Source organism: Notamacropus eugenii, chromosome 2 (assembly GCF_028372415.1).
Source record: "Notamacropus eugenii isolate mMacEug1 chromosome 2, mMacEug1.pri_v2, whole genome shotgun sequence".
Taxonomy (NCBI): domain Eukaryota; kingdom Metazoa; phylum Chordata; class Mammalia; order Diprotodontia; family Macropodidae; genus Notamacropus; species Notamacropus eugenii.
In genome coordinates, this window is record NC_092873.1 from 192,775,652 (window position 1) to 192,799,734 (window position 24,083).

A 24,083-nucleotide genomic window follows, 5' to 3' on the forward strand; every position below is an offset into this window, starting at 1 on the left:
ATGGGTCCACCTCTCATTGTAATATTCATTCTCTCTCACTAATTGTTAACCAGTCAGAATTGTTTGCCACCCTCAGGAACACTCTTTCTTCCAAGGGCATATAAATTGTGACTCCACCACCATGATTGGTCTTTGGCAGTCAAGAGAAACACTGACCCTTTTAGTAATAAAATGCTAGCTTCATTAATCCAATGATTACCCAAAAACTATGTTTCTTGAAGTTTTAAAATACAACGATAGAGTTGGAAAAGGGAGGAGTATTTCAATAGTCAAATCAAATCTAGGTTTTATTATGCAAATAGTTTTGACTTAGCAGAATCCCTAAAAGTATCTCAGGGGCCCCCAACCATGGACCACACTTTGAGAACCAATGGACTAGACAGAAATTTTCTAATATTCTATGATTGTGCTACTTTGGCTTATCACTTTTACTGAATGAATGAGATAGAGTGTGAATAAATGGTAATAAATCATATTAAGTTACTCATTAATAATATACCCTTCAACACAGGATGTTTCCTCCCTCCCCTTAGTCCCCTAGTTATGATCAAGTAACACTTTCTTAAATGAAACTATGTGAAGACCGGTTCTAATTCACATCTCCAGTAGTCTTAGGTGGTGCCAAGAATGAGACTGTTAGTAGTATGTGACATTTGAAAGGAATTTGTAACTTGCATCATCAAAATTAAAGGTTGGAGAGATTTGGGAAGGAGGTGTGGCTTGGTCTTCTTGAGAAAATGATTAGGAATGCAAAAGTGTATTCTGGAATTCATTCCAGACAGTTACTGAATGCACATTTTATACATAGTACCTAGGATTGTATAAAGTATATTAAAGGAACATATGAATCTGCCCTCTATTCACTTGGACATATTCTACACACATTGTAACAATTTGAGAACACTTAGGAAATTCTTTATAAATGAATGCAAATTGACGATTCATATTAGGTTACTAACTCTGTAATAAATGTTGTGGTACAGTGGAAAGAAGACTCAGTTTGGAATTAGGATCAGGTTTGAATTTTGATTCAGCTACTTATCACCTGTGTGATCTTAGGAAGGGGGAAGGAAACAAGGATTTATTAAATTTACTGTGCCCCAGGTATTGTGCTAAGTACTATATAAATATTACATGATTTACTCCTCATAACTTCTTTGGAAGGGAGGTGCTATTTTTATCCCCATTTTACAGTTGAGGAAACCGAGGCAGGCAGCAGTGAAGTAACTTGCCCAGGTTCATACAGCTAGTAAGTGTCTGAGGCAGGATTTGAACTCAGTACTAAATAGTAATTGTTTCTCTTTTACCCAAGAACCCCAAGAACCTCCCAGTTTTGTTTTGTTTTTTTGATTAAATGGGCCATCCCTTGAGCAACTACTTAAGTCTATTCATTGAATGGGTGTATCTCACCCAAAGTAAGATTGCGATAAGACCTAAGTTTGAAAGGGCCAGAGCCCTCCTGATGAATATCAGGCCACCGGATCTAGATGACTCAGGAGAAGTAAGTGAAGTTGGTGACCTTGCACAGCCCTCCCTCCCTCAAATCAAAGTCAGCTGCAACTCGAGTCATCGTCTTGATGTCATGGTCATCTTCAAGAACAAAGGACAAATACAACAATTGCTGACTCCAAGCTCAGCAGTTTTACCCATAGAGCCACCTAACTGTCTAACCTAACTTGCCTTGGGCAAGTCACAACCTCTTTAGACTTCAGGTCTTTATCTGTAAAGTAGAGGGTCTCAACATTTCCTTCCAGCTATAAATCTATGGTCCTATAAGCCTAAGTAGCAAAGAAAAAAATAATAATGGAAATATCAGATATGATTCAAGTCAAGAAGGCTCCCAAAGACTGATTTATTATCTGAACTTAAAAATTAAAATCAATGAAGATAATTTAAGGATTTTTTTGTATTTTTCATTTATATTTCTACTTTTTAGAGTCACAATTTGCTATTTAAAAGGTACATATAATTTTATTTTATATTTGTATAGTACCTTTCATGAAGGATTTTAAGCCAAATTACTCAATTACTAGAGATTTCATGAATCACAATTCAAAAATATTAAATAAAATCCTGCCAAACACACTACAGCAATTTATCCAAGAAATCATTCCATTATGGCCAAATTGTGTTTTTATTAGAGATGCAAGGAGAGTTCAATTTTAGGAAAGTTTAATGTAATCATTAATATTAAAACCAAAAACATCCTAAGTCATATGATACATCAATAATAGAAGTATAAAAAGACTGACAAAGTGCAATACCAGTTTGTGTTAAAAAACTGACGAAGGATAGGCATAGAGGGATCTTTTAAAATATCATAACAGGTATCTATCTATTTAATACCAAAAGCAGGCATCATTTGCAATGAAGATATACTAGAAACTTTCCCAATAAATATGGAAACAAAGAATAAATGCCTATTCTCCCACTATTATTTGGTGTAGTTTTAGAAATAATAGCCATAGTAGTAAGACAAAACAAAGAAATTAAAGATGTAAAGACAGGCAAAGAAGAAATACAACTATCCCTATTTGCCGATGACATGACATTTGCTTAGTAAATCTGAGAGAATCAGCAAAGCAAGTAATTGAGCCAATTAATAGCTTCAGGAAACTAAATAAATCCATTAAATCAATAACATTTCTGTATAATATTAACAGATTTTAAAAGGTAAAAATAGAGAAATTCATTAAAAATAAGTACAAAATACACAAAATATTTAAGAATCAATCTATCAAAGTTTATCTGTATAGATTCCCCATTATAAAGTACTCCTTAAAGAAATAAAGAACAATTTAAATAGCCATATCATGCTGATTTAATAAAAAAGACAACACTATCATGGTTAATTTACAATTTTAATGATGTGCCAACCAAGCAAATACCTTTCAGAACTTGATAAAATAATAACAGAACTCATTTAGAGAAAGAAAATACCTATACTATCAAATGAAGTAAGGAAAAAAGCTAGGAAGAGGGGTGAGATAGATTTCCATACTTCAACTTATATTATCATACATCAGCAATCAAAACCATTTCGTTTTGTTAGAGAGAAAAAGAGAGAGGGAGGGAAAGAGGAAGAGAGAGGGAGGGAGAAAGGGAGGGAGAGGTCAATCAATGGAATACACTAGACAAGGGAGACTCAGAAATAAGGGAACTCAATAACCCAGAATTTAATAAACCTGAAAATATAAATAAATTAGGAAAGTACTGTATTTGATAAAGAGGAACGATTCTTGAGAAAACTGCAAGTAATCTGGTACAAATTAGGCTTAGATGAACACTTTACAAAATATCTCTTGAAAAATTAAAGCACCGTAGATAAAAATGGATCTAACAGAATGTCTCTATGTAGGTTTTTATAAAGCCTTTCTTCCTCCCCGACCTCTAAACTAAGGCTTTTTCATTTTGACTTCGTAGCACTCATTCAAGTTAAGTAACTTGCCTAAATGATAATAACAGTAGCACAGCAACTAGAATAAGGGAGTTCAAGAACTCTGTCCTTGGGATTTAGCTAAATTACTGACATCTGTTGGTATCTCATTAGAAAAAAAATATGCTTATTCCAAAAAAATATATGAGTAGGATGGGTTGGGGGGGAGTAAGGGAATGACCCTTTTGAGAGAAGACCCAAGCTAACCCCTAAATAACTGCGGTTTGTAGAGTTAGTGAATGGAATATTATCTCTTTTTTAAAGCTAGAAAATCTAGGAATAGAAAAACGAAAGGAATAAGGTGCTGGGACAGAGATCTGGTAGGAGGAAGGAACAGATAATCTTGATGAAAGTGACCATTCAGTTCCACAGTTGTTTAACATAATGCATAAGTCTTGAAAAGAAATTCTCTTGGCCACTGGTTGAGAATGGGTCATAAAGCTTCTGCAATGACGCCATCTAAATTTGGTATGGTAATTCTTAACACAGGACATTTTTGAATGGTATTGTCAGCGCTGGGTGGTTCTTAGGCCCTATAGGCAAGAAGACGGGGAAAGAAGACAGAGTAGCTTAACAGTTCTTTTTAATGTTTTAACATTTTTACTTTTTGTTTTTGTATTGCATTCATAATTTATATTTATATAGCAATAGGGACGGATTGCTGATTTCACTAGTATAGGAAATTTCCAGATGAGGAAACTTCTGCTTACGTAGTTCATGAATCTTAACTGCAACTTAGTAGAAAGCTATCCAGAGCAATGTGAGTGACCTGCCCAGACTTAGAAAGCCTCCCACTCTGTGAGAGGCAGAATTTGAGCTTAGGTCTTCCTGGTGAGTCTAGATATTTATATTTTCACTTACTTTTATATGTATTTTATCAAATACTTTGCTCACAAATAACTTCATGAGGTAGGTAGGAGCAAGCATCTTTACTACTATTTTGCCAGTTAGGAAACAGTCTCCAAGAGGTCCAGTATCCCTTTGCTGATTTGAACCCAGATCTCCACTCGACAATATAAATTCAAATCTCAATACTTCCATTGTGTCTGAGGGGTAATTCAATGTCTCCGTTTCCTCACTTATAAAATGATGGATTTGGACTAGCTAGTATCTAAGACCATTCTGTTTCCAACAATCTCTGATTCTCGGTGGGGCCCTCAACTCTGGACAGTTCAACCACTTTTGGCCATGAATTCTTTAGGAGCGGATATGTAGTTCTCCAGAGCAACACTGGAAGGGAGATCTTATGACCTTCTCTGCAAGAAGAATTATGCACAGAGACTGTTAGATTGCAACTGATACTACTTTGAGGTTCCACAAGAGTGTTTGGGAACATTTCAGATGACACATCAAATGCAACAAATAGAAGAGAAATATGAGTTACTTTTGAAACTATTGCCAGACTCAGAACTGTAGGCCAAAAAGAATGATGTCGTTTGAGACCACAAAAGGAAAGGAATTCAGAAATTAGTATCTGTCCCCAGTTCACCCTTCCATTATTTAGCAATCAAATGAGTTCTATGGCACTGTCCCTGAAAGCAAGAGGTCATCTAGTCGTGGAGTGTTAGAGAGGGAAAAAGGCTGATGAGGACATTTGGCTCATGCCTCCCCAAGGGAGAGTGCTTTGCTTGGTCATCTTTTAAGGAATCTTTTCTCAGACAAAGAGGTTTCCAATCATTTTTCTAGAATATTTTTATCTTTTAAAGATTTTCAAGATATATAACAATTTCTATAGGCTATATGAAACCTATCCTTACAAGCTGTAGTGTGGGTCAGTGACTTTAATTCTTTAATTCTTATCTGTAAACAGAAATAATAATGCCTCCTTGCTAAGGTTAGGGCTGTTGAAAAGATTAAATCAGCATCTGAGAATTCTTAGCTGCCTGGACAACTCAACTCAGCTCTCACTTCCTATGTGAAGGCTTTTCTGCTTCCTCCAGTTTTCTTGTATTTATTTTGCATATATCATATTTATTTATCTGTGATCATGGCCATCAATAGCCAGTAGCCTTGTCGAGGGCAGGGACTATTCCATTTTTTGCTTTTGTATCTCCAGAGCCTAGTACAGTGCCTAATACATAGTAGATACTTAATAAAGGCTTTTTGAAATGAGATAGTCCATGTAAAAATGCTTTTAAAACTAATGCAATATTCTCTGTCAGATGAAGAGGTTGGTGTAGAGTAGGGGTGGGGAACCTAAGACCTCGAAGCCACATGTGGCCTTTTGACTGAGTCCAAGTTTTACAGAACCAATCATTTTATTAAGGGGATTTGTTCTGTGAACGTTTGGATTCAGTCAAAGGACTGCACTTGAGGACCAAGAGGACCACATGTGGCCTCGAAGCCACAGGTTCCTCACTCCTCGCTTGGAGAATGCTATGATTTTTTGACTTTATGATGAAGACTGGTACTAGTAACATTTGGAGGCCTAATTTTATTTTAAAATATTTTATCTGGCCTTTTATTTTAATATAATATTACTTATTAATTTCTGAACATATCCCTAACCTTAGCTTTTCCAATTACTCTTGTAATTTTAGATTGGAGCTCTGATTTCATTGGCATTGGTAACACTGAAGAAGGAAGCTTTCTCTATAATCACAGGTCAGTACCTACTTTTCAACTTATAGTGTTAGAGATTTGCCTAAGATATTGAGAAAGAAATTAAGTGTCTCATCCCCTAATTAGTATCTACAGAGAAGACCCTTGCAGGTATACCTTCCTGACTTCAAGGCTTACCTTTTATTCAATCCTCTATGGCTGCCTCTATCCTTTGTAACGAAGATTAATCAGGAAAGGAGAAAAAATAAAATAGTTCAGCAAAACTGATCAGCATAGCAATATTGTTTGACAATATATACAGGATTCCACAGCCGTGGTCACCCACTATGAATACATAATTTTACAGGCTTGGTAGATGGACATGGTTGATTTACAATTGGATGTTCCTGTGGGATAGTTTGAATTTATAGGGCAGTTTACTTCCAGTAATAATTTGAAGAATGAATATCATCATCTCCATTTTACAAACCATGCAGACTCAGAGGTTATATGACTTGGCCAATAGAAACAATAATTGATTGATTAGTATGGGGTCAATTTTCAGATAAGACATATAGGATGTTTGAGATGTATAATTCTGAGAAAACTCTGTGCATCAATCTTAGGATCTTACTGGGTTTCTAGTTAGCATGACCTAGGTCCTTAGTTAAGGGTCTCTAAGCAACACGTAGAAGTAGTCCAACTTCCCAGCCATGCAAGATTAGGCTCAAAGAACACAATTCCCATAATTGAAAAAAGTTTTCTCACAGGACAGAAATTGGACTAGACCCAATAGATAGAATAGAAAGGGAAATGAGTTAGCTCCAGAACTGAGTCACAAGATGGAGTCAATGTGGTTCACTCAATTCCTACCACCATTTGCTGCTCTAATTCCCTCAATTCCCTGCCCTATCTCAACAACAATCTTATTTTTAAAAATTTAACTAGGTACCAATAATTCTTAGTAATCTGAAGATTGTACAGATTATATATAATTCATATTTCACCTTGGTAATTTCAGTAACATATGCTTAGACTTTAAAGACTGTTGGGGAAGAGGGCAATTTGCCCAAAAACACAATGCCATCAGGAACAGTTTCACTCTGGATGGCTGCCAGCAACAAAGGGTGAGCAATTCCTCTGAGACAGCACCGATAAGAGCAACTTCAACAGTTCCTTGATAACTGGCTCCCCAGTTGCTGCTTAACAAAAGGTTAAAATATTATTTGAACCTGCTTAGAATAGTGGGAAATGTCTTAAATGCAGAAAATTCTAGGGACTGGGAGATATTTTGCATCAGGGAACAGGAGAAACACTGTGGAGTTGTGGAAAGACTGTACGAGTCAGAGGATTTAAGTGACTCTCAGCTACTTACTATTCATGTAATCTTGGGGTCACTTTACCTCTGTACCTCCCAATTTCCTTATCAGTAAAATGTCAGAGTTGGAGTACACGATTTCTAAGATCCTTTCTAGCTCAAAATCCATTGGCTTAGGAGAAATCTAATGTAGTAGAAAGAGTATTAGAGAATCTGGGTTCAAATGTTGCTATACCCATCTATATGACTTTGGGCAAGTCACTTAGCTACTTTAGGCCTCACTTTCCTCATCTCTAAAACAATGAAGTAAGTATAGATGACATCTAATATCCCTTCTGGAGCGAAATCAAAGTCTGAACAAATAGGTAAGCTTTTACTTCTATTGTTAATAAAGTTATGATGCTAAGAACTATGCTGATAGCTCAGAGACTTGATAAAAAAGTAGGTCGAGGGAGCTTTCAAGAATATTGTATAAAGTAACTGCAATATTGTAATGATGATTGACTGTGAAAGCTGCTCTGGTCAAGACAGTGATCTAAGAAAATTCCAAAGGACCCAGGATGAAAAATGTCGAGAGAGAGAGATCTGATGATGAATGGAGTGCAGATTTAAGCATACTTTTTCCACTTCATTTTTCTTGCTTTTTTTTGGTGTATGTTTGTAATATAACTTAATATGGAATTATATTTCACATTACTTCATATGTAAAATTGATATATGGCTTGCCTTCTCAATGAGTAAGGGAGAGGCAGGAGGGAGGGAGCACATTTGGAACTTAAAATTAAAAAAAAAATTCCTAAAACTTAAAGAATGTAATTGGGAAATATTTAATGAAATAAAATAGTATAAAAATATTATCCCAATTCAGTCTCTTCTTTCCCACTACCAAAAAATAAAAAGGAAACAACAACAAAATCAAAATATAAACCAGAAAAACCACATCAGGGATCAAAGAAAGATGACTTTTCTTGATTTGATGATAGTATGGATGATACTAGGGTGATGCTAAGACCGCCCACCTCTGTCTAGTTATCTCTAAACTACCTGCTTGAAAAAAAGAAGATATAGCTGGAAAAAACATCTGCTGTAGTATATAAGAAACAAGGCTACTTCCTTCCTGGGAGATCGTTGCCAAAAAGTAGGTATAGTTGAGAGGAAGTAGCCAGTTCAACTTGTTTCTGATGATATATCATGAAGCTTAGCCATGAGAATAATTATGGGCTGGTCAAGTTCTTTTGTCTGGACTACTAGCTGAGTCTGGTATATTTTTGTGGGCAATTTTGCAATGGACACTTACTTTAATGTCACTGGTTTTGAGAAAAAGAGATAAGATACATACTAGCACAGCTAACCGGATGTAGTTGTTATAACAGAATTATAACCATTTAAAATAATACATGCTCTACCCAGAGCTTAGAAATCCCCAACTTGGGAATATTGTCCTTCATTTTATTGGGTGTAGTGGAAAAAAGATTGGATTTGGAATTAGGTGGGTTTGAGTCTTTCCATTCCATATACTAATTGTGTAACTGTAATAGGATGTGTTTCCCTCATTTCCCCCAAAACAGGGGAACAGTTTTCCCTTAGAAGTATCCCAGAGGAGTGCTTGGAACCTGCTTTCCTTGACCAAGCTCCCTAGTCACCTAAAAGCATAAAAAGTTCCACCTACGGGGAGAAGGAATCCTTTCAACTTGGTGGATGTCTAAAGACCACACGAGTCAACATATCTCACCCCCTACTTCTTTCTAAATGGAAATTAAGTAGAGAGTGGTGTGGTGGTGGTACTTCTAAAGAAGATAAATGCCATTTTATCCTTGTTGCAAAATAAACCTTTTGTTAACTGTTTAACGATTAGAGTGTCTCATTTCATTACATCTAATCTGAACTAACAAGGTCTTGGCAGTAGACTCACCCCTAACAGTAACCTTGGAAAACACACTTAAGCCTTTGAGTTTTGGTTTTTGCATCTGCAAATGAGGATAGAATACTTACAGGATCATAGATTTAGTCATAGAATACATGACCATAAGATCGTTGTAGGGATCTTAGAAGGCCACCTAGTCTGACTCATTCCTTCCATATTTGAGAAAGCCAAGACCCAAGAAGATAAAGAGACTAGTCCAAGGTCACAAAGATAGTTTCAGAGGCACTATTTGAACGTTGATTGTCTGACTAGAGGCAAGATCCTTTCTATGCTGTCTCTTATTTGTGAAAGATGGTATGGGGTAGTGTATAAAGAGCATGTTCACAGTCAAGAAGACCTGAATTCAAGTGCTGCCTTAGAGCAGGGGAGGGGAACCTGTGGCCTTCAGGTCCCCAAGTGTGACCCTGAAGTTTGGATTCAGTCAAAGGGCCATACTTGAAGACCTAGAGGTCTACATATGGCCTTAAGGCCACAGGTTCCCCTGCCTTAGACATACATATACTGACTGTCTGAACCTGAGCAAGTAGATGGTGTGGTGACTAGAGCATTGGACCTAGAGTTAGGAAGATCTGATTTTAAATCCTGCTTTGGAAACTTACATGGTATGTGACCTTGGGCAAGTCACTTAATTCTGTCTCAATATCCTGTAAAATGAGCTGGAGAGGGAAATAACAAACTACTTCAGTATCTTTGCCAAGAAAACCCCAAATGGAATCACAAAGAGTTGGACACAACTGAAAGATTACTGAACAACAATAGCTGATCACGTTGTGTGTGCCTTGTGCCTCTATGGGACTGCTGTTTGGTAGATTGCTTTTCCCCCATAAGAGTTAATGAATGATAGCAAGTGCTTACTATGTGCAAAGTACTGGGCTAATTGCTGGTGACACAAAAGAAGAGTAAGATATCTCTTTTCTTAAACAGCTCACATTTTGATGGGGCAGATGATATTTATAGAAGGTTACAAGTCAAATGGAAAAGTCCCAGTGGGATCCTTAGGGTGTAGTAGGGTGTAGATGTCATTTCTACTGATAGAAGTGGGACCAGTGGTGTGGTGGGCACACTATTCTGAAGGCTCTTAGCTTTAGAGGCTTGGGTTGTCTCCACTGGGATCAGAGCATAGACAGTGGCTGAGGAGAAATATTAGTGGTGGCTTTTCTTTGCTGACATAAGCTATCTTCTGTCTCTCCCTCAGGGTCCCTTGGCTCATAACTATATAACAGATTACTGTATGGATTTATGCTGATGATATCTAGAGGCCATGGAACAAGAACATTTGCTTTCCCACTCCTAAACTTTAGAGTACCTCTGGACATACAAGTTTTCATGGGGATGTAACTGAGTCCTCGATTGAGCCCAGGAGATCTGTTCTGGCCTTGGTCTTTCAAATTACCTCAGAAATTCAAAAGTATCTGATGAAGTACCTCATGCCAAAGAGAAGTTTTTCTTATGTCAAAGAACAGCTGTTTAAAATAGACACTCCCTAAACTTTTACTTCCTCCCAGGCTGTAGCAAGAAGGAGTATATAACAAGTCAGTTGACTTTCTCCCATGTTTTTCAATATCTGGTTTCCATGATATTCAGGCCACTTGAATAAGGGAAACATCTAGCCTAACTCATTCCATGTATGGATGAGAAAGCCAAGACCCAGAAATATGAAGAGACTTGTCCAAGGTGACAAAGATAGTTTTGGAGGCGCAATTTGAACCTCGGTTGTCTGATTCTAGGTTGTCTCCTGTTTGTGAGAGATGGTGTGGGGTAGAATATAGAGTAGGCTCACAGTCAGGAAGATCTGAATTCAAGTATTGCCTTAGACATACATATACTGGTTGTTTGAAACTGGGCAACTAGATGGTATGAACCTGGACCTGGAACTCAAGGACAAGACAGGAAGAAACTTTCTCCTATACAAAACACTGGATTGTAAAATCTAATTGACTCCTTTATGTTCAATTAGAAATGAACTTTTGCCAGAAGATTGGATCAAAGTTGATGACTGGGGTGAATAGGAGATTACACTGATGCCCATCATGGCCCCTGGCTCCAGACCAAAAAAGTTCATGTAATTTATGGCTAGTGATCTCTGCAGTTATGTCACTATTGTAATATCTCAGTATTGGAAGGGGTCATTTAATCTAAACAATCATTGTTGTTGTTGTGTTTGTCCTTTGTCCTTGAAGAGGGCTGTCACATCAAGATGACAATATGACTTGCAGTTGACTTTGATTTGAGTGAGGGAGGGCTGTGCAAGGTCACCAACTTCACTTTCTTCTCCTGAGCCATCTGGGTCCAGTGGCCTGATATTCATCAGGATGGCTGGAGATGGCCCAGGATGCAGTGTGAGACCCTGGCCCTTTCAGGCTAAGTCTTATCACCTTCTCACTTTGAATGAGATACACCTATTCAATGAATAGTCTTCTTTAGGTTACTCAAGGAACAGCCCCTTTAATCAAAAAAAAAAAAAAAGAAAGAAAGAAAAAAGAAAAAAATCAAACTGGAAGGGGAAGACCCTCAGGGTTCCTGGGTAAAAGAGAAACAGTTATTATTTAGTTATTGCATTCACTCAGTGCTAGGTGGGTAGGGACTTTTTGTCCAGTCTATGAGCTCCAGAGTGAATTGGGTTTAAGGTTTGATCTTTGAGCAAGAAATCTAGCCAGTAAACCCAAAAGAAAAGAAGCAGCTTTTGGCCATAGAGTTTACTTTCCTCTGGGCAGAACACCAGAGGAGAGGAAAGGAGAGGAGAGGAAAAGAGAGGGGAGGGGAGGGGAGGGGAGGGCAGGGCAGGGCAGGGGAGCCCCTACTCACTCACAGGTTGTGATTATCCTTTGTTCTCGAAGAGGACATCAAGAGGACATAATCAAGATGATGACATGACTTGCCAATGACTTTGATTTTAGTGAAGGAGGGCTGTGCAAGGTCACCAATCTCACTTTCTTCTCTTGAGCCATCTGGGTCCAGTGGTCTGATATTCATTAGGAGCACTGGAGATGGCCCAGGATGCAATGTGAGAGCCTGGCCTTTTTAGGCTAAGGTCTTATCACATTCTCATTTTAAGTGAGATACACCCATTCAATGAATAGGCTTCTTTAAGTAGTTACTCAAGGGATGGCCCCTTTAATAAATAAAAAAAAAAAAAATCAAACTGGGAGGAAAAGACCCTCAGGGTTCTTGAGTAAAAGAGAAACAGTTACTATTAACTCAACCAATCACTGACAGAGCAGGAATCTCTTCCATAAACTATCCAACAAGTGGTTATCCAGACTCTGCTTAAAGACCTCTGAGGAGCGAGGACCTATTCCCTCCTAGGGTAGCCTATCTTGTGCAAAAATGTTCAATAGTGCATAAACCCTATTTGGACTAAGGATAGTCAATCAATGAACAATTATATGAAGCATGTGAAGATTTCAAACTGACAGAATGGATAAATGAGAACAATCTGTTCCAAGGGCCATGAAGGTGGTTGAAGGAATGTTGTGCTGTGGAATGCTTAGAGTTTAGTCAGACATCAAAGACACCAAGATTATCCACTGTATCCTGGGTCATTGCCAATCATCTTGACATTTATCCTGCCACTAGACTTTGATGACTCTGGAAGAGAGAGTGAGGCTGATGATTTTGCACAGCCCTGTGTCACTTAATTCCAATTCACCTGCAAGTCAAGACATCAATCAGTGATGCCATTGGTCCTCTTCAAAAACAGAAGATGAACAACAGACTTTTATTAAGCACCTACTATGTACCAGTCACTCTGCTAAATTGTGAGGATACAAAAAGGGGCAAAAGAGAGTCCTTGCCCTCAAGGCATTCACTCTCTAATGGTAGAGAACAAATATGTACAAGCAAATTATCTACAGGAAAAAATAGGAAATAATTAAGAGAAGAAAAGGCACTAGGAATTGGACCTATGATTTCATTGATTTAGAAAACTCCCACATGAGGAAATTTCTACCACCAATGCAGGTTGTCACCTTCTCTTCTATACTTAAGAGTCTTAGAACATAACCTAGAGCCCTGAAAAGTTAAAAGACTTGCCTAGGGTCCCACAGCCAGACTTGAACCTGGGTCTTCTTGGATTCAAGGCCACCTCTCTATCCATTAGGCCACATGCCTTCTCTATAATTTATTAATATGGCATATACTCAGGTTAAAAATTCTTTGCAGTAATCATCAGATGTTTCATTTTGTTTCTAACATGCTCCTGCGTAACTATTTATATCAGCCTTTCTCTTTCATGGTGGCTCCTGGTTTCTGATTGAAACTCCTTGCCTATTTCCATCCCTTGTTACAAAAGGCAAAGGTTATGCTCCAACATATTTCAAGGAACAAAAATGAGGTTCTCTTCCAGACAAAAGGACGTACAGAGAAGGCATGTAACATTTCTATTAGTAAGAATAACTGGCATTTCTATTGCCCACTCCATATGTCATTTCATTTAACCCTCTCCAATTCTGTGTGGTGGGTACCACAATTCTCATTTTGTGTTTCATAAAGTTAAAAACTCAAAATGGTCAAGTGACTTGCTAATAAGTCAGAGCTAGTAATAAGAACAATAACTATCATCAAAATCTTGCATTTTTAATTTTCATACATGGACACCACCAACAGTGTTGCTGTTTAGTCATTTTTAGAAGTGTCTAACTCTTTGTGACCCCATTTGGATTTTTTTTGACAGAAATACTAGAGTGGTTTACCACTTTCTTCTCCAGATCATTTTACATATGAGGAAACTGAGGCAAATAGGATTAAGGGACTTGTCCAGGGCCACACAGTTAAGTATCTGAGGCTAGATTTGAATTCAGGTCTTCTGACTCCAGGTGCAGAGAGAGTAAACGGAACTATGTGATTCAATATGAAGACTATTTTCTCAGAATATGCCTTGTCAAATACTTTTTCTTGATGATTGACAGCCCCTTTGTAGTTTTGAAAATAGGGCCTTTGGGAGAGAAATGTTAAACTAATGGTCTTTAGAGAATTTAGCAGATGAGTATACTCTTATGCTTTGAGTGCAGAACTGGCACATTCTGTAGCCATACTAGAGAGAGAAACAGTGGTTCAGGTGCAGGTTAGGTTCTTTTAATCTAGGGGGTCTTAAAGAGTCCATGGTTAGATTTCAGGGGGTCTGCCAATTTGGTTTTTTAAATATCATAACTATTTCAACATACTGTACTTGGTTTCCTTTGTAATCTTATGCATTTTAAATTATGCATTTAAATATGTTATTCTGAGAAGGGGTCCATTGGTTTCACCAGCCTGCTAGAGGTCCATGACACTAAAAAGATTAGGAACTTCTGCTCTAATCTGACTTTTACCTCTCTAAGGAAAGGTGACTTCCACACCCAGATGACCAGAGCCAGAACTTGAGACTTAACTGGAGGGCAATATTTCTGTTCCTTCCTAAAATCGAAAAGAAAGGGAGCCCATAAAAGACTGAAAACTCCAGTGTTTGTGAGAAGACTTCATCCCTGCTGCTCTTGGCCAGTTCTATTCTCAGGCTCCACCCAGGGCTAATCCATTCCAGAACAGCTGCCAGTATAAGATGCTGCAGTTCAATCAGGCTTAGTTAGAGTGTTCAGCAGCTGTTTCTTTGTGTGCTGTGTGTTAAATTTACAGTACATGGGACTTCAGAATTGTATCCTTTTTTTTCTTCTCCACCCAAATGAAATCACTTCCTCTCCCAGACTGGCTTCTTAGAAGTTTAGTGAAGGAGCTAGGGCGATCTGGAGAGCAAGGGAAGGAAAGAATAGTCAACACATAAAAATGCCAAGGATTTCATATGCGAATTTGAAAGAAATCTCACATACTCACAAAGACAATGGCTCTTTACAGGCTTGAACTCCAGTTACTAACAGTTTTCTGGGCTAGAGAATGGAAATACAATGTCACATCCTGAAATCAAAAGACTTTCTTTGCATTTTAATGCAGCCCTGTTGAATAACCCCATTTGGGTCTGGTTTTTTGGAGATATATAAGTGCTTAGGAAAGTTTCATAGGGCATTCTTTGCCACTTCACCAAGAAAACAGGCACTTTTGGGATATTGACATGGAATGGAGCTGGGAGGCTGTTGACTCTGACCCTCTCATTTTACAGATATAGAAATGCAGGTACAGAAAGGTTAAATGACTTGTCTAGGGTCACATTGCTAATAAGTGCCACAGGCAAGATTTGAATCCAGGTCATCCTCTAGGTCCTGATTTCTAACTACCATACCACACTGTCTCCTTCTCCCCTTTTCCCATCCTCATCTCCATCACTTTTCAGTTTGCAAGCTTGCAAAAAAATGGACAATGGAATCCTTTGGCCTGGGGTGTGTGGACATGACTCCTACAAGTAAGGAAAATTCTACAAACTAGGGGTGTGTCTGCTCACTCGCAGGCAGGAAGCAGAAAGAGTGAACTTTGACAACAAGTAGAAATAAATGACCACATTGCATCGCTTTCCCTCTACTGAGACTTGGGTTGAAATCTAAAGCCTATTGTCAAATACTAAAATAAAAATGTTTCCAATGTTATTTCCTCAAGCCACATTCTATATTTTTGGCAAACTAGAGGAAAGAGCATTCTTCAAACAGAGGGCAAAGCCTAGGGACAAAAAGAAAGCGTGTTAAATTTGCAGACTTCCCCCTTCCCTGCCCCTTCATATTTAATGTGGGTGGAGAAAGAGAAACAGTCTCTTGGCTCTAGAAAAAGTCAATCCACTATTGTCCCCTGGGTTGGCATTTGGCCCTGGCTCTGTACGACATCAAGTCCTTACTCTTATCTTGATAGCTGGTGAACCAAAGAAGGGTTTCTCAGTTTGGGTTTTCATGGACCAATCAAAAGAAACGGAAAGAAGCAGGACCTTTGCTATTGGTCTCTACAAGGGGAGAGTGGTATAACAGTCATTTGGATTCAAAGGACCTAAGTTCAGCTGTGATCTCTGATGCTTACTACTTGTATATAGTTTGGTAAGCCTTGAACCTCCCCAGAATTCAGTTTTCTCATTTGTATAATGTGCGGATTGTATTAGATGGTCTCTGAGGTCCTTTCTAGCTTTAAATCTAAGATCCTATTACTAGAAGTTGTGGACAGATGGGTATCCAATAATATTAATATTTTTAGTGATTCTGGCTCTCAAATTTACTAAATGATGTTTGGTCTTGGGCATGTCATCTAAATTTGCTGAGCCTCAGCTTCCCTACCTGTTAAAAAAGGAATAAAAATTCTTAAACAGAATACCTCACAAAATTTTTATAGAAAGGTCTTTATGAACCTTAGAAGAAAAAATTAAGTAATTTCTAACTTTTATTGAGAGACACTGGGGTATAGTGTAGTCAGAGTCAAGGGACCTAGATTTGAGTCTCTCTTGAATCTAGCTCTTGATAGCAGCATGAGTTAGAACAAGTCACAGTAATCTGAATCTCAGTTTACCTATGTGTAAAATGGGGATAATAACACATACTACTTCTCTCATAGGGTTTTTGTGAAGTAAGTACTTTGTAAACTTTGTAAACTCCTGAAGTTTACAATATATACAATAATGAATGCACATCAAGGTTTGCAAAACATGGTTTATATAAGCTATGTGATTTGATCCTCATAACAGTCCTGGGAAGACAATGTTATTATAATCTTCATTTTACAGATGATGAAACGGAGGCTGAGAGAGATTAAATGACTTGTGCAGGGTTACTCAGTGAGTATTTTAGATAGGATTTCAACTGTGGATTTCCAGAATCCACGTTGAGCACTCTCTACTACCCAACCTAGCAGCCCTAAGGAAGTGAGAGGCAGTGTTGTGCCATAGAGAATATGGTGATCTTCATGTCAGGAAGACCGAGTTCTAAGTCTTGTCCTTGAGATTTTACTAGCCATATGACCATAGATAAGACACAAACTCCCTCTGAGCCTTGGGCAGCTTGTTAAGACTAAGTTATAGCTCCACAGCAATATGTAGCTACAGGTTCTTGACAAATGATCAGAAAAAGAAATATAATAACAATAAGACATCATCCCCTTAGTGTCCCATCAAAAGCGACAGCTGTCTTTCTATTTATCTGGAGGAGGTGAGGGTTCTCCCCCTCTCCCACCTTTTCTTTCTCAAGTTTGAATGAACAAAATAGATTTATTACCTAGAAATGACCTAAGGACTAGAAAAAAATTAACTCACTGACAATAGAATAAAGGAATATCCATGAACAGTATAAATATTTTATCATTCTGTGTTGTTTATTCCATTATTCGTTATTTTATACCCCTACTAAAAGTGTTTTGGATTGCAAAGCACTGAGAGGTAGAGGATGGGAGTATCTACTTTGTTTCACACACACACACACACATATGATCATAAATCATGAACAGTTCTGATTTGAAGAAAACACTTTTAATGAAATTCTGCGAAAGATATGCATGTGTTCAGCAGTGGTGAGAGGTGTGCTGGAGTCAGCTGCTACCACCTTCTAGCTGATCATTAAATTATCATATACAAATACAGCTTGGAAATCTGAAACCTACAAATCAGGGCTTAATTGTTTTGTTGATTATATAGACTTAAGGAAGTGACTATGAAAATATTAATAATGCAGATTAACCTTAAAAGTCTGTTGTATACACTTCCCCCTGCCACCCAGGGGGACAAGAATATTGGATTTGGAATAAGGAGGACCTCAGTTCAAATTCCCTATCTGTCATTTACCTGTTATATGACCATGGGCAAGTTGCTTTAATCTTCTGAGCCTCAGTTTCCTCATCTGTAAAATGATGGGGTTAGACTAGATGGTCTTTAAGGTCCCTTCTCTGAATCTTAGAAATTCTATGCCTCAAATTTTGGTTCAGAAAGTGAACTTACAATTTACTTGTCTTATTTTATTGAATCTTAATAAACATTTTTAGATGGCTCTAAGCCTGGTCTCCTACCCCAACCTGAACCCTTGAGAAAGCTGCATTACTTGTCTCAATGCTCCAAAGGAAGGAGAAAAATCCCTTTAGCAGGACCCTGGAGAAAGTTTTCTCCTTATGAGGCTGAACAGCTTGCTTGACAATGCATATAGGAAAGTGGAATGGACCCCGTTATTGGCTGTTACTGAAGTAAAGGCTTTATTTTCAGGAAATTACTGTCAGTTTTTGAGCAATGCCAAATAAAATGATTCAAAAGTGAAATATCCCAAGGGGAGGTTTTATCCTTCTCCCTGGAACAGCCCAGCTCCCTACAGTGAGATCAGCATTCTCTTCTCTAAACTTCCAAAGGTTGAAGTATTTTATTTCTCTTCTTGGGTTTCTTGGTAACTTTACAAACAGTGCAGTCTGAATTTTTATTTACTCCCAAAGCAGAGACCAGACAATTTCACTGATTTACAGAAATATCAGAGCATTAGAGACCCTCTAGAGCAGAAATTCTTAATCTGGAACTTGTGAACTTATTTTTAAGAAAAAATTTGATATGTTATTTTTTCTCTAATAATTGGTTTCCTTTGTAATACTAGATATTTTCTTTTATGAAACGTTTTCAAAATATTCTGCGAAGGGGGTCATACTTCACTAGACTGACAAAGAGGTGCATGACACAAAAATATCAAGACGTTCTCTCTCTTCATCTAGAGCAATCCTCTCATTTTAGAGATGATAAAGCTGAAGTCTAGAGGCATCAATTTCCCTGAGATCACATGACTTATTCAGTGGCAGAAGCAGAACCTAAAGCTGTGTCTCAGGATTGTAAGTTTCAATGGTTATACATTGGGTACTCTCAGGTTAAACCAATCCAAACTTGAACCCACAGATGCACAAAACCAGGGGACCTTCTGGGACTTCTTTTCAGTCAGCAAAAGAACATCTGGTATAGATTCTGCTTGACACAGCTGATACATATTTGCAACGTGAAGTGTTATAGTCATTGAAGGTCTAGCAATTTTCTGATCAGAGATGAGCCTTTGGCTTTGAAAGGGAGGATTTAGTTTATATAAGAATTATGGTCTTAAATAGTGTTTTAAGCAAACTATTTGACCTCTACTTTGTAGCCTGAGCCACCCCAGGTCAAGATCAGATGCTTGTAAAAATAAGGGAATAAATGTAGTTTAATAGGGGTCAGAGCTATTAACCTTGATCCTTGAGAAAGAAGTACGCCTCCTCCAACTTGTATTTCACTTTTGCATTTTCCCTCACAGAAATGATCCCACCCAACATTTCATTCTCATCCAATTTTCATGATATGAATTTACTAAGTTAAACTAAGGCATGATAACTAAGCCAAGCATGGGCCCATAGCTTCAGAAGAATACAGTTTCCTCTGGTTGAGGCCAGGACAATCCAAAACCATGTGGTTGGCTTTTGGCTCTTGCTGAGGTTTGTTAAATTGTGAAATAAAACAAATAGCCCTCATGTAAAATGAGAGGAAAAATCTGGTCTAGCTGATTCCTGAGCCCACTACCAACTCTCAATTCTATGGTTCCATTCTATCACTTAGCACAGTATCCGGCACATAGTAGGTGCTTAATAAATTTTGTTAGTTGATGACAAAATGAATCTTGGTGGGGCCCGCTTAGTTTAGCCTCTGACAGGAAAAGGCAATTTTCTCAAGTGTAAACAGAATGTATATTTTAGCAAACTGTTACGATCTGAGGTGGGGTAGAGGTCAGGTATGGGTAGGGAAAAGAGTAGGGAAGGAAAAAAGAACAAAGTCCAATTGAAGATAGAAGACAAAAATGTGCCAGGGCAAATTCATCCTCTCACTGGCATTTTTAAGGACTGAAATAAGTGAGTGTAATTATTTGTACTTAAAAAGAGGAATGAGCTAAATTTCTAGGGAAATTGTGAGAAGACTAGCTATTTCTTAAGTCATTTATTTATTAATCTAAAAATGTACTACTGGTCAAGTTTATGGGAAAATACCTATGAATGCTTTATATGCTCAAATGGATCTGTGATCTCAGGTTGGCAGTGCCCTCCAGTGGTGCCATATACAAGTCATCCACACCTGCCCATCCTGTTCAACTCTTGTCCATTATCTTCCCAGTCCAAACAGTCCATCCAATATGTTGAAAGCCTTCCCTTAGTCTGATATTCTGAGGCTACCAGCTGAGAGTTCTGGCCTCCCTCTGGCTGTTGAGGCAGTTAGATGGAGTAGGTAGGGTACTGAGGCTGGAATCAGGTACATCTGAGTGTAAATCTGAGCCCTGATAATTACTAGCTAAGTGACCCTGAGCAAGTCACTTAAAACTCTGTTTCCCTTAGTTTCCTCAACTTCCCTCATAAGATTGTTGTGAGGACTGAATGAGATAATATTTGTAAGAATCATAAAAATGCCTTGATGGCACCTTTTTCATTCCTATTCTTTAGAGATACTCATTGGCTTGATGCTGCAGCCTGCTCATAACCTACCATGACCCTCTCCAGAGCCCTCTGCTTGATATTCATTTTAAATTTAATTTTTTCAGACAATTATATTTCATACAGCACTGTTATTAGCTATTCTCAATATAGTGTTGGAATAGAAAAGATGGGCCTTTACTTTCACAGGGAAGGTTAACATCATTTATTCAACTTTGGAATTTCTTGAACCCATGCAACAAAGCGCTTGGTATATTGAATGAAAAATATTATATGGCCAACTTTTTCCATCTGTAATATATGTTTTCATATCACTTTGGCTCTCTCCTCTTCTCCTCTTTTTTCAAGGGTTTTAGGGTCAGTGTTGATAGTGTAATTTAAAGGAAACCAATAAATAAAATATTTATATTAAAAACCTCAACTAAGTTATAAACATTAACAGCTGTTCCCTTTTCCTTCCTGTGTTATGCCATGAAAATATAGGATCATGGATGATGGGATCATAGATTTAGAGCTGGAAGGGACCTTAACACTCACCTAATCTGACCCTTTCTTTTTACAGAGGAAGAAACATAGACCCAGGGAGGGTAATTGAATTGTCTGAGGTCAAATAGAGAACCCGAATTCAAAATCAAAGTCCAATCACCCTTTCCCCATTCTTTTAAATTATTTTTTAGTCGTGTCCAACTCTTTGTGTCTCCATTTGGGGTTTTCTTGATAAAGATACTCAAGTGGTTTGTCATTTCCATCTGCATCTCATTTTACACTCCCTATATCTGGTGCTGACCTCCTGGCCTAAATGTCTCATCCTACAATTGGCTTGTTACTTCCATGGGGTTAACCCATTCAGTTTTTTCTCATTCCCATTCCCTCTTGCCTCTTTACTACAGCCATCTTCCCCTTTCTCTGTCATGGATCTTCTGTCCCTCCCTCACTATTATATCCTTTCTATCTACCTAGAAACATGCACAGATTTCTCTGTTCCTAGAAAGACCTTACTGAGGCAAACAAAGTGAAGTGAATTGCCCAGGGTCACATAGATATTTAGTGTCTGAGGCTAGATTTAAACTCAAGAAGTTGAGCCTTCCTGATTCTCCACCAGTATTCTATCTTCCTACTAGCACTTCTATTGTAAAAGAAAGTATTTTTAAAAATTTAATACTTCATTTTCCCTTCAATTACATGGAGAAATTATTTTAATATTCTTTTTTTAAATGTTGAGTTCCAAATTCTGAAGGTATTGTTTTAAAGGAAACTCTGATGCAGAGTGAAAGTATTCTGATTTGGCAGTAAGAAGACCAGAATTTGAATCCTTTACAATACCTTTGGCAAATCATTTATCCTCCCTGGGTCTCAGTTTTCTAATTTGTAAAATCAAGGGATTACATTTTATTTCTAAGGACTCTATATGTCATATGACACTATGATTGAATTTCTAATGGTAGAATTTTAGGTATTTTGGAGAGGAAGGGAAAATCAAATACTTTTTGGACAGCAGGACTTACTGATGACCTGCAAATCATAGTCTCTAGGTAACTAGCTTGCGTTACACCAGCCTGGATCTTAGTCATCTTAGACCTCTATAAAACTGAATATATTTGTGAATCCTATTCCTTTCTGATCTATTCACCACTGCCCATGGAATCCAGTGACCTTAAACAACTTCACCGACCTTAGACAACTTTTGCTCTCAGGGAGTGGGCTTTACTCTTTTTGGTCATTAGCTGGAATGGCTTCCAGAGATCATGAATGATGTAGCTAGAGGCTTGCCAAAAAGGAAGAACTTACTTAAGTGTTCTTTTTAAGAGGCACAAAGAGTCATTCTGTGGCTTAAGAATTCCCAATGGTATTGAAGTGATTATTGTATTTAGTGATGTAGACCCCATGATCATGTCAATTGCTACATACACAAGGGACCCCAGCTGTACAGTTCCTAAACTCCAGGGCAAAGTGGTGAAGCAGGTAAAATTATCTTTGTAACCTTGTTCTGTCTTTTCGATGACACTCTGCTTTGCCTCTTCCTGGGTAGGTGGCATAGTGAACTTCATCCATGATCAAGGATCGCAAACTAAGGTTAAAGACTAATGTTTTAGTGATACAGGTTGAGTTACACCAACAATTAGCTCCCTGACACTCCCTATATTTGGTGCTAGCCTAAATGTCTCATCCTACAATTGGCTTGTTACTTCCATGGGGTTAACCCATTCAATTTTTTCCCATTCCCATTCCCTCTTGCCTCTTCACTACAGCTGTCTTCCCCTTTCTTTCCCATGTATCTCCTATCCCTCCCTCACTATTATATCCTTTCTATCTACCTAGAAACATGCATGGATTTCTCTGTTCGTACAACAGCCTTACTGTGGTCCTCCAGACTATCACTCCAATTCTCTTTTCCTCTTCTAGGCTAAACTTCTTTAAAATGTTTATACCTAAAGCCTCCACTTCCTCACTACCCATGCTCTTTGTTCCATTGCATACTGACTTCAACCACTAACATTCTACTGAAATTGCTCTCTTTAAGGTCAACAATGATCTCCTAATTGCCAAATACAACTAAAAATTATTTTCATCTTAATATATTTTCTAATATTGTTAATCAAACACTCCTACTGTAATTTTTTCTTTCTTGAGCTTCAGAGACATGACCCTCCCTTGATTCTCTCCTATCTCTTTAAGTGCTCTTTCTCTACTTTCCTTTTCTTTGTTTTCTTTTTTTTTGCTACTTCTCAGTTCCTTTCCCTTCCTCTTAAGTATTTTTTAAGGGCTATTCTTGTCTATATAGTTTCCTATGCTAATTTGCTCCCATGACTTCAGCTACCTACTTTATGAATATTATTCATTATATTAATTAAATTATATGTGAATTTATTATATATATACATACATACATATATATACATACATACATACACACACACACACACACACACACACATATATATATATACACATGTTAAATTGGGGTTCTTCTGAGCTCCATACCAACATTTTCAACTATCTATAGGTTATCTTCACCCTGATTCCCCATTTGTACCTCAGCTTCAACACGTTCAAATCTGAAGTCATTATGGGAAGATAGGATCATAGGATTAGAAATTTAGAACTAGAAAGGACATTAGAGGTCACCAGATCCAACCACCTCATCTTACATATAAGGATTCTGAGATCTGTAGAGGTTAAGTGACTTTTTCAAATTTGCACAGATAATAAGTGGCAGATCTAAGATGTGAAGAACAGGTTAGACTATTTTCTTGTGTGACCAGCTTTGCAAAAGAACTGGGGTAGAGATAAAATGATCATAAAGGGACACATATGCTTGTTCAATTTGCGCTGAAATGGTGGCTAAGTAGAAAGGTAGAGTCATTCATGTCAAGAGAGGGAATATACACAGGTTCCTCTGTCTTTGTTTTCATATCCTTCTTAACTAGTAAGTAAAATTCAGATTCCTTTGCTTGTCATTCAGGGTCCATTATAATCAGATGCCAAAATACTTTTCCAATCTTCTCTGAGATTTCTTTCTTCTATGTATCCTAAGATACCCCAGATTGAACAACCTCCTGATGCCA

At 37.8% G+C, this 24,083-nt stretch overlaps 1 long non-coding RNA gene across 3 annotated transcripts in view; it reads left to right on the forward strand.

Annotated features, from left to right (window-relative positions):
* LOC140526671 (uncharacterized) overlaps nt 1-24,083 on the forward strand; it is a 78,437-nt gene that overhangs the window by 26,941 nt on the left and 27,413 nt on the right. For 2 of the 3 annotated variants that reach the window (XR_011974471.1, XR_011974473.1), the window contains exon 2: nt 5,977-6,040. This is a non-coding gene — a long non-coding RNA (uncharacterized lncRNA). Of the gene's footprint in view, nt 1-5,976; nt 6,041-8,863; nt 9,141-24,083 lie in introns of those variants that run through there. The other variant, XR_011974472.1, reaches the window with a different exon arrangement.